The sequence below is a fragment of the Sinohyriopsis cumingii genome, chromosome 7 (genome assembly GCF_028554795.1).
Source record: "Sinohyriopsis cumingii isolate HCF-2022 chromosome 7, ASM2855479v2, whole genome shotgun sequence".
NCBI lineage: Eukaryota > Metazoa > Mollusca > Bivalvia > Unionida > Unionidae > Sinohyriopsis > Sinohyriopsis cumingii.
Window position 1 is genome coordinate 106,719,235 of NC_142967.1, and position 11,180 is coordinate 106,730,414.

Below are 11,180 nucleotides of genomic sequence, written 5' to 3' on the forward strand. Positions count from 1 at the left end.
ATTTATTTGTTTTAAGAGAGAGAGAGATTCATTCTATGGTTAAGGAAATACAAATACTAACCTGTGATGAAATATGCTAGCATAACTAAATTGTAATCTGAAAATGAAATACATGGGCAACATCATATTTTTGGTAACAGTGACCTTTATATTAAAACATCAATAGACGTTGGAAAATTAAATAAATAAATAAATGAACTTTAAGTCAAATTTTGGTGATGTAATGTTGCTAGATAAAGGATAAACTTGCCTCATTCATCTATTTTATACCCATGCAATCCAGTACCGTGGATGGCATGCATGTATGAATATCGTGATTTGATTTTTGGTTTTTATTAATTGTAATAGGAAAGAAGGTATTCAAAATTTTATTATGAAACTGATCATATATTTGACCTAATGACATTTAAGTATCTCCACTAGTGGATTTGATATACTCATCAACCTCCGTTCCAATGGCTATGCTCATTTTCTCATACAATTGTGGTCCTAAGTGGATAATTATGTAAGTCAGTGAACACGTCTCCCTGACACCATCATTTAAAGGTCCTCGTAAAGACAAACGAATCCCAATGAAAAAGCTGGTGTTTATGGCCAAACTATCACGACTTACCACAACTGCATTACAAGCAAACGCAAGGGAATAAAGGAAAATCTATGACCGAACAATAATAATAATAATAATAATAATAATAATTGTCACCATTCGCTGCAAAGGTTTATTTTGGTGTTCGCTGTCAGTGACATAAGATGTAGTAAGTTGGTGGCCGCCATCTTTTCTATCCGATCAACAATTCTAGATATTATATTTAGTCAATTCACGAACCTTATCAGACTTTTCAAAATGCGATATTTGTAGATTACCTCCACCTGAACGGAACATTTCTTCCTGTCGGTCACTGCAACTTTTATCAACTGAAAAAATTACATCGTAATCTGGTTTCCCTCTATTTAATCTAATGATATTGTCGGTGATTCTGAATTCATACCTCTGCTTAATAACGTCAGAGCGTCAACCATTTATTTCTAGATATGTGTTTTCATGGCATAAGAAAAACATGGGTAGGCAAATCAGTTATTGTAATCATAATTTAAGCATGACTCGCGAGACCTCCGAATTACTTTTAAACACTTATTACAGAAAGTTACAGAGCATAGGAGTACTTCTGAAAAAGGTTCCACTACCGTCCTTCCAAGTTGACTATTAATTTTCATAGAGCAATCTTTATTCCAATAGCGAGCGTCTCTTGAATGGAGAAAACGACATATCACTCGGAAACCTCGGCTTTGTCCCACAGAAAAAGATTATATACTGGTAATAATTTCGTACAGTAATTATGTACAATGCTGCAAAGAAGATATCTACGTTTATTAGTAGATGTGAGGGAATATTTCACGAGTGAAGTGGAAACATTGTATTGTCACGAATGAAAAGTCAAAGCATTACGTCTACAAGAGTAAAATATTCCCTTATGTACACATATTATATGCAAATGTTTTCATTGTAATTGTTTCAGGCAAACACCATATATATACATGGAGCGTTTTTCTGCATTCTGTACCAGTGAGATGAACAGCTGCACAGTTACCTCGATAAGAAGCAATTATACAATAACTTTAGAACAGTGACTTTAAAAAATTAACTCTTTATATAATGTTTCAAACTGTGATTTTTGTCAAAATAATGAGTTTTCATACAAAAGTAAAGACAGATTTATTTTTTTAAAACATTTATTGGGCCAATATTAATATTAATGCACATGAGTTCTGTAATACTGGCTGCATGAAACAGTAGAGTCCAAACAAAGCTAATACTTAATTTAACAAGAAATATCACTGGAGTTCAAATGGTAAAATTGATATATCCCATTGTCTTATATACATTATTCTTACTTTCTTACTTCTATCCATATCTTCCACTTTTATATATGGCTGTTGTATGCTTGACATATGGTGAATTGTAGCATGTTGAATAAAAACTGTGTGACAGTAAAAACTTTGCCTTTTAGTTCACATTGCAAAATATTGATAACTTGGATAGGATAGATAATAAAGAAAAGAAGTGAACCCACTGTATTTGTGCTGCTTTAAATCCTAACTCTCATAAGTGGCAACTCTGTTGTCTTTCTTTGTTTTCAAGCTGAGAGAATGACAAAAGGGACACTATCTACAATTCTGACAATTCTAAAGACTCAGTTGTAAATGCGGGTAGACGTGAATATCATCCCTTATTTAATTATTTATATGATGAAACACGGAAAATATAGAAAATACAAAATAATATATTTATATTACATGAAAAATATAGTGAATTTTGTTGAATTCAGCATAACATGACCACTGTTTACTGGCCACGACAATGATGCTTAAGTAGAACACTGATCCAGATCCATACAGAACTCATCTAGAGGATGGGTTTCATAATCTGTTGCAATCATTGTTGACCAGTCTGAATCATAGCATAGTAACGAATATTCTCATGTGTTGACTTGGCATTACTGGCAGTATTAGAACTAGATGCAGATTACAATGATGAGGGTCTTAGATTCAAAGTACAGCTGCCCATGAAATTAGGACTGAGGAAAGATGGGTTCCAGCAGTGGATTGCTGGGGCTATGTCAAATACGTCTCCACTATCAGAATAAGCGGAATTTAACAACACTGTGATGGTCTTGGCATTCATCCTGTTTCTATAATCCCAGTCCGTCGTGAAATTAGCTGGCAACGGGCCGCGGGCTGTCACCAGTAGAGTACCTTACTTGAAAGGGCAAGAATTGTTCAACGAATCCAGGTTACGGTGATACAATCAGACGACATATAGCATAACCGACTAAGTATTATTGATCAAACGTACAGTGAATGGGTTTATAGATTAATACGCAGCAGTAGAAATAATGTAACCATATTTGATAGATGTAATTGTGGATATTTTTTCGTTTATGTATTTAAAATTTAGTGACAGATAGCACGCGAATATAAAGGCTATTCGACAGAGTCAAGCTGACAATGTCTATTATAAACTAATAAATACCACGAGTCATAATACACTAATGGAAAATAATTTAATCTGCATATACAGTTGTCACGAAAATAAAAAATTGCGTTAAATTATGGTCGTTAATGAAGTTTTAATTATTGAAATAAAATAGTATTTTTTTTCAGAATAGAAAAAAATCATTGTAGCACCTTCAAATTTTGTTGTACGCTGTGTGAATACAATTAGTCAATAAGAGTTGGATTAGAGTAAACTGAAAACAATGCTACTTATTTCCAATAATACATACTATCATGCTTATAATCCATGTACACACAAACTCATACACAAAAAGAAAACCGTTACAGTTACAGAAGGTTGCCTGACTATGGCAAATGAAACTATGTTGCGATCATTTGCATATGTTGCGCCTATTTTCGACACCCTTGAGAAAATGGGAACCTAGTTGGTATTTGTTTTCAAAATCAGTAGCGGAAGCGCCAATCGTTGTTTTAATCTAAAGCCGTGTAAGCATAGGTTGAGCCCAGGATAATTTTTTTAAGTAATGACAATAATAGCAATATAAATAATAATACAAGCATGAAATACCAACAAAACATAGTAGTAATTACAACTGAGTGAGTGAACAATGAACAAAGTGAATTTTTTTTAACCTGAAACAAATGGGACATGTGAACATATATGATGGTATTATTTTTGATGTTGGTGCGATTCCGAATTCTCTAGATTTACGTCAATTAGTGTCAGTCTTCTAGACGGCGTATCCAGTAAAATTCTTTCCTTTATTTGTTTTGGCAGTTCATTTGCAGTTGTTGGCAACTACGGTAGATATCATATCACTATAACTATATAACTATGACCATGAAAAGAGAACTGTTCTTTAACTGGACTTGCGTTCAGCAGCTTTTTCTCACCCAGCCTGATCTGTGCAAATCGATCATTGTTGTGTAGCTTTTCATTTCTCCGACGCACTGAGGACCTTGTTCTATTTTATTCTCTATTTTGCACATTCTGTTTGGAAAGTGTATCCTCAAGATTACACTTGACGTTATGCTAGAGAATGTCTTGGTCTCTATCACATGTTGACAGACTTTGCATCTTTCATCACCACAAGGACCAATTGTCCCAATGTTGCACTGGATTAATATTGGATGTCTTTTGGCCTGCGGTAAATTGGTACTTGCTATCTCCAGAGAACTGACTTGAACGTCTCACACTATTCCACAACAGACCAGTGTTTCTGAATAATCTGAACTATCTTTAGATGGTCTTCGTATTAGGTTAGTATCGGATCAACCATTTCATTTTCTCCATATTTTAATAGGTCATTGCGGTTTGTTTCGTGATTTCATTGTATTGCCTTCGCTATTAGGTATTTCTCGTAGCCCGGTTTATGAAAGTTCAGACAGCCATTCAGATCTTTTATAGATGTTAAATGGTCGGAGCAATTCTGCTTATCGTCAGTGCCTGGCTAAATGGGATGTTACGAATGCAATTGGTGCTGGTGACAGCTCAATTTGAGAAGATACTGGTGTTTATCAGTTGGTTTGGAGTATATTTTCTGAGGATCTTTTTGTCTCCGAATCTGGTGGATACTTCCTTCTTGACAAACGTAGTTTGAGACGATGACTTCTGCCGTGAAGTTTGAAGGATGGAAGGATGCTTGCGTTTGATATAAATCGATCCACGTTTTCTCTTTCATAGTACCACTTCATTGCTATATCATGCAGTAGGCGAACCTGTTGGAATGGTGTCAATTGCACCAATGCTAAAAGTTAACCTTCCACTCTTCTCGTAAAATTATAAGCATATGTTCATTTAAATCGGCGGTAGTTTTTCGCACTTAATATAAAGTTACTGAATTATGGACTAGCTCCAGACGTTTACGAAGGAAATGAGTGGGCTGATGTTACACAGTTTTCTTTTCCCATGATTCTTTACACGTCTGTATCCTTTTGCTGTATGGGCATATCAGTATGCAGAAAGGTGGCGTCTAAAGAAACAAATATTATATCTGGCGGTAATGGTGCACTTGTTTTGCTTTTAATGAGAAAATGTGTCGTGTCCTGAACTTTAAAAGGTAATATGAGGACATTTAGTCTCATCAAATGTTCAAGATATTCGATAATCTTTCTTTCGATTATCTGAATTATAGGTCCACCTGAGTTTAGTTGTTTGTGGATTTTAAGTAGAAGATACAATCTTCTTGCTCTTGGGTTTTTGTTCTGAAGTATTCTTTGGTTCTCTGGTATATGTGTCCGATAAGCAAACACTTTATCAATATTATTTATAGCAAAGTAGACATTTACCCACATATTAAATACGTTACTGAGAATATTATATTTGACTCCCTGACCAGGATCCATAAGCGCAGACAAAATACGAACATGCTGTTTTTACGATATTCAGATTCTTCTTTCACAGAATTTAATATGTGCATACACAGAATCAACAAGAAAATATAAAATGAGATTTTATAACGTCACTCTATGCAGCCTATTTAGCAGTGTGTACCTTAACGAGGAGTTCACCAGTACACTGTATCTAAAAATTAATTTGTAGTTCAATTTTTATGAATAGATAGCTGGTAATAAGGTATAAATGTTATTAGGTGTTGATATATTTTTAATTTAGTACAGTTTATAGCGCATGAAAGTTTAAAGGATATGAACGGTGTGCAGTACGCTGCTTCTTTCGAATAAGTGCGTAAATACAAATAAATGTGTAATGGAACGCAATCGCAAATGCTTTCGATTACTAATCATTTTGAATTTTGTTGTGAGCATTTTCACAGCTACCCACATCCACACCCTTAGACTTAATGGTTATTGTGGCGATTTGCAGGTCTATAAATTTGTTGTCAAAATCCACTTAAGCTGTGAGTAAACGTCAAAAAAAGGATTCAGCCATTTCTCTTATTAAGACATAGAAAATTCGGTTGATATGCCATGAAACATTAAAATAAAATGCTTGAATTAAACTGAGAATTTAAAAATTATTTTATGATATTTGCTTTTTAAACAATAAAAATTATGCTCACCTTTCCTTTTCCATAAATAAAAGTCTGTCAGCTAGGTCCGAGGCGATATTATCTGTTTGATCCTCAAATACGGGCACATATCTCCCTCAAATTTTGCCTAGACTTGCTGTGACCTTTCTAGATGAGTCTGTAATTAGACCTTACCATTATTAAGAAATATTAATACCAACCTGTGTATTACCTATTTACAGCGTGTAAGACAACCAGACAAACGTGGTCAATACCGGTTATAACCTGTACGCTGAGATAAAAATGTCTATTTTAAGCTGTATATCTTCTATGAATGTTCACTTGAAATAAAATCTATGGAACGAGTCGATAAATTATGTTTAGAAATAGATCTTGGCAATCACAATATTGAAATTATTCAATATGTCATAAATTCCATTTGAACTGATCATACATATAAAATTCTGTTTATTGCACGAAGAAGAATACTAATTTCGCTTGATAAAACCGTATTATAAGTATAGTAAAATTACATTGAAATAGATTTGGATGAATCTCACATTATGTCTATTATCGTCATATTGTTATGAAGTCATTCCGGACGTCATGAGATGTTATCACCCGCACGTACAAATTATCACATAATTGGTATTCTGTATATACAGTGTACATACAGTATTGGCGGTTTAATACTTTTGATATATGAAAACGTTAAGATTACTTTCTGTGTATCTGATTGGTTCAAATAAGTCAATGGAATTATTGCGTAGTATTATCAATATTAGTTGACTGCGACCGTGGGACATTCCTTTGTTCCGCCTTCTAGAAGTGTTTTGTCGTTGCTATAAATAATATTATGGATGTCTTTGCAACCGGAAACCCTACGGACACTGGGAAACCAATCGGGTGACTATCACCAAATCGCACAGTACTCATTACTAATGTCGAAATATGGACAAGTAAACCCAAAGTTAAATTTTCTGGATGGCTAACTGAAACTAGAACATGAGTTCATTGCTGATACTGCGCGTTATTGATCTTGTACCCTAACCTGGTTTAAATGACAACCTATAGGAACAAATAAAATCACTTCGTTACTGTAGGAAAGCTGGTCTTCCAGGTGATATATAGTTATTAAACCACAACATTCTTTTCTTGCAAATCAAATAATGTACGTATCCAGTCAAAAGATATTAAATTTCGAATCAGCATGCTCCGCACAATCTTCAATCTAGATTTAGCATAAAGAAACAGGCAGGTTTTACATTCAGCAGTAAGTACTATACCATTGAGACTATCGATCTCTCTGTCTCTCTCCTATCTTTTTATCTCATAGCTGAGCTACATGCACAAATACTTGCGAGCTTATGACACTTCTTGTAAGACTTGTATAGATAATTAACGTAAATGAGAGAATACTAGATAATGTCGAACTAATTAATGATTCGATCCCATTGCATTATTGTAGCAGGAAAGAAGGTATTAAATATTTTATTATAAAACTGATCATAAATGAGACCAAATGACACTTAAGCAATTTATTCTAGTATCTCCTCTAGTGGAAGGGATATACTCATCAACCTCCGTTCCAACGACTATGCTCGTTTTCTCAAACAATTGTGGTCCTAAGTGGACAATTATGTAAGTCAGTCAACACGCCTCCTTGACACAATCATTTTAAGGTTCTCGTATTACAACTCAGACCCTTTCCTCCGATTCCACTTTGCCTCTAAGGTTTATTTCGGTTTTCACTGACAGTGACATGCGAGGTACTATGATGGTGGAAGCCATCTTTTCTATCAGACCTTAAATCTTAGATATTTTGTCTAGTAAATTACTGAATTGTATCAGACCGCCAATCATTTTTAGGTCCTCATATGAAAGTGTTCGTGTTTATGGCCAAATTATCACGACTTACTACAACTGCATTACAAGCAAACCAAAGGGAATAAGGGAAAACCTATGACGGAACAACAACAACAACAGCAGCAATAATAATAATAATAATAATAATAATAAAAGTATATTTAATAAAACAGTTTTCCTGTCTGCAAAACAGAACGTAAACGACAATCTTTCAATACATAATAATAATAATAATAATCCCATTCGCTGCAACATCTGATTATAATTTGAGATGCAAAAAAAAAAATAAGAAAACAAAATTATGAGCAGATGTAAAATTTTCCTTGCATAAATTTAGACAACTCAGACCCTTTCCTCCGATTCCACTTTGCCTCTAAGGTTTATTTCGGCTCTCACTGTCAGTAACATACGAGGTAGTATGATAGTGGCCGACATCTTTTCTATCAGACCGCCGATCTTAGATATTTTGTCTAGTAAATTACCGAATCGTATCAGACCGCCAATCAGATATATTATGTCTAGTAAATTAACGAATCGTATCAGGCTTTTCAAAATGTGGTATATGTAGATTACATCCTGATGAGCGTAATATTTATTCTTGTCGCTCACTGCAATTTTTATGAACAAAATAAATCACATCGTAAACTGGTGTCCATGTCTTTAATCTATTGAGATTGTTGGTGTTTCTCAATTCATATCTCTGATTAATAACGTCGGAACATATACCATTAATTTCTAAATATGTAATTTCATGGAATAAGAAAAGCATGGATTGACAAATCAACCATTGTAAATATGATTAATCACGACTGATGTGACTTCCGAATTACTTTTAAACAATTATTTCAGAAAGCTACACAGCACACGGAAAGTTTCGAAAATGGTTCCAATAGCCTCCTTCCAAGTTGGTTATTCATTCTTATAGAGAAATATTTATTCCAATATCTTTCGAGCGTCCAATGAATGGAGAAAATAACGCACCACTCGGAAACCTCGGCTTTGTCATACGGTAAAGATGATCTACAGGTGATAATTTTATACAGTACTTGTGTGTGCACTGAGACAAGAAAGATATCTACGTTTATTAGTGGATATGAGGAAATATTTCACGAGTGAAGTGGAAACATTGTATTGTCACGAACGAAAAGTCAAAATATTACCTCTTCACGAGTAAAATATTTTCGTATATCCATATATTAAATGCAAATGTTTTCATTATAATTATATTTACATGGAGTCTTTTTTCTGCATTCTGTACCAGTGAGATTAACAACTTCATAGTTACAGTGATAAGAAGTTCCGCAATTATCCAACAATTTTAGAACAGCGACTTTTAAACTTTCGCTCGTTATATAATTCTTCAGATTGTGTCTTTTGTCAAAATGATAAGTTTTCATACAAAAGTAAAGACAGATTCATTTTTATTAAAACATTTATTAGGCCAATGAGTACAGTGAACATTGTTGTGGGGGAGATACTATGCAAGCATCAAAAAGCGGTAGTATCCGAATGAATTCCAAACACAAGGTTCTTAAACAAAATATTGTTTTAAGGTGTCAGTTAACCTATAAGGATATCGGTTCTTTATTTTCTTATTTCTACATTCAAACGTGAAATGCGTGGTCTCTAAAATCAAGTTCGCTAACAGATAATTTCGGTTAGGGATAGAGGTTGGGTTATTTCGAGTAAATGTTAATGAAGGTTCGCTATGGTATCTCCCCAATTTCTCCATTATTTGAAACCATGATTAGGGGCCCCGAGTGGCCGAGTGGTCTACATCGCTCTCCGTTACGGATCACTGCCATATCACATCTGTCTGCGTGGGTTCAAGTCTAGGATTCGGCCAATGTGGGTATGTCAGAAAGCTTGTCAGTAGCTTCTCGTGGGTCGGTGGTTCTTCCCGGGGTTTTCCAAGGTTCTTCCTCCACCATTAATACTGGCCGCCATGCATAGCCTATCGTGTGCTGAAAAATGGCGTTAAACCCCACGACATCAACAACTACAACAAATCAACCATGATTATGATTGTGATTAGAGTAAGTATTGCTATATTTTTTTAAAAGCAATTTCTATATGAAATCAAGAGATTGTTTTTATTTGATACTGTTTATCATCAAGTGAAAAATGTATACGCTTCCACTGAGGTGACACTGGATATCAAATAGAAACAAGTCACGTAAATTCAGTGTCTGACAATGTGCATGATTCATTTTTAAAAGCTATTTTTAAGAAGGTAATGCTTGATGGATAAATTTTGTTATTTGGAGGAGTCTTTTGGTAAACTTTTGTATGGCACCTCCTCCTTGATCACATAAAGTGTCATGTATAATTTATTTTATGGGTTTGACTTTGACCGTGGTTGAGGATCAAGACGCTATGGCCTCCCTGAATTATAACTTTTTTTAAAGTTGTTTGCTGATATTTGAGTTCAAGGATTAGCCTTAGTTTCATACTTAGAATGTTCTCGAAGCGGATTTGTGACCATATCCTAGTCATTTTATTGTGCCCTAGGTTTTCATATAAGATTTCGGTAAACAAAATTAATTATTCTTTTTTTAACACCAGTGTTTGGGAATCTATGACCAGACGTTTTAGTCGTGTTCAGATATAATTTGAAAGAAATCATTTAAAAAAAATATTCTTTAGAATTGCAATGTGCTCTTTGACATTTTGAACAAAACACTACTGTGGGATTATTGTCAATTCATTCAAAGACATTTGATTTAATTCACAATGATGTAAGTTCCGCTTAAATTTTAAATATGTAACTTAGAGAAATAAGCCATTTGTTAATTGTACTAAACATGCTGGTTTCGCTTCTTGTGTTACATATTTGTATGAGTCCTAAAGACCATAGATTCGTAACAAAATGGATCCTGCGGCCTCGAGATTATACGATATATTCATCATGATGGAGACAGACAGACAGTCAGAGAATGATAACATAAAATAGTAATTACAGCTGAGTTAGTGAACATTGAACAAAGCGAATGATTTTTTTTTACCCGAAACACATCAGACATGTGAACAGATAATGGTATTTTTTTTATATGTTTGTGCCATTTATAATTTTCTAGCTTTACGTCGATTAGTGTCAGTGTTCTAGGCGGCGTATCCAGAACAATTGTTTCCTTTCTTTGTTTTGTTTGTTCATTTGCAGTTGTTGGCAACTATAGGAAATATCATATCACTAAACTATGACCATGCAGTTTGAAACGAACTTTGAGCTAAAGGTTTTAGATACATATAATTTTAAATTTGTAATATTAAAATGGACGTATATCTAAATTTGATATCCGAGCTGATAGACCTGACACTAATCATCCGGTC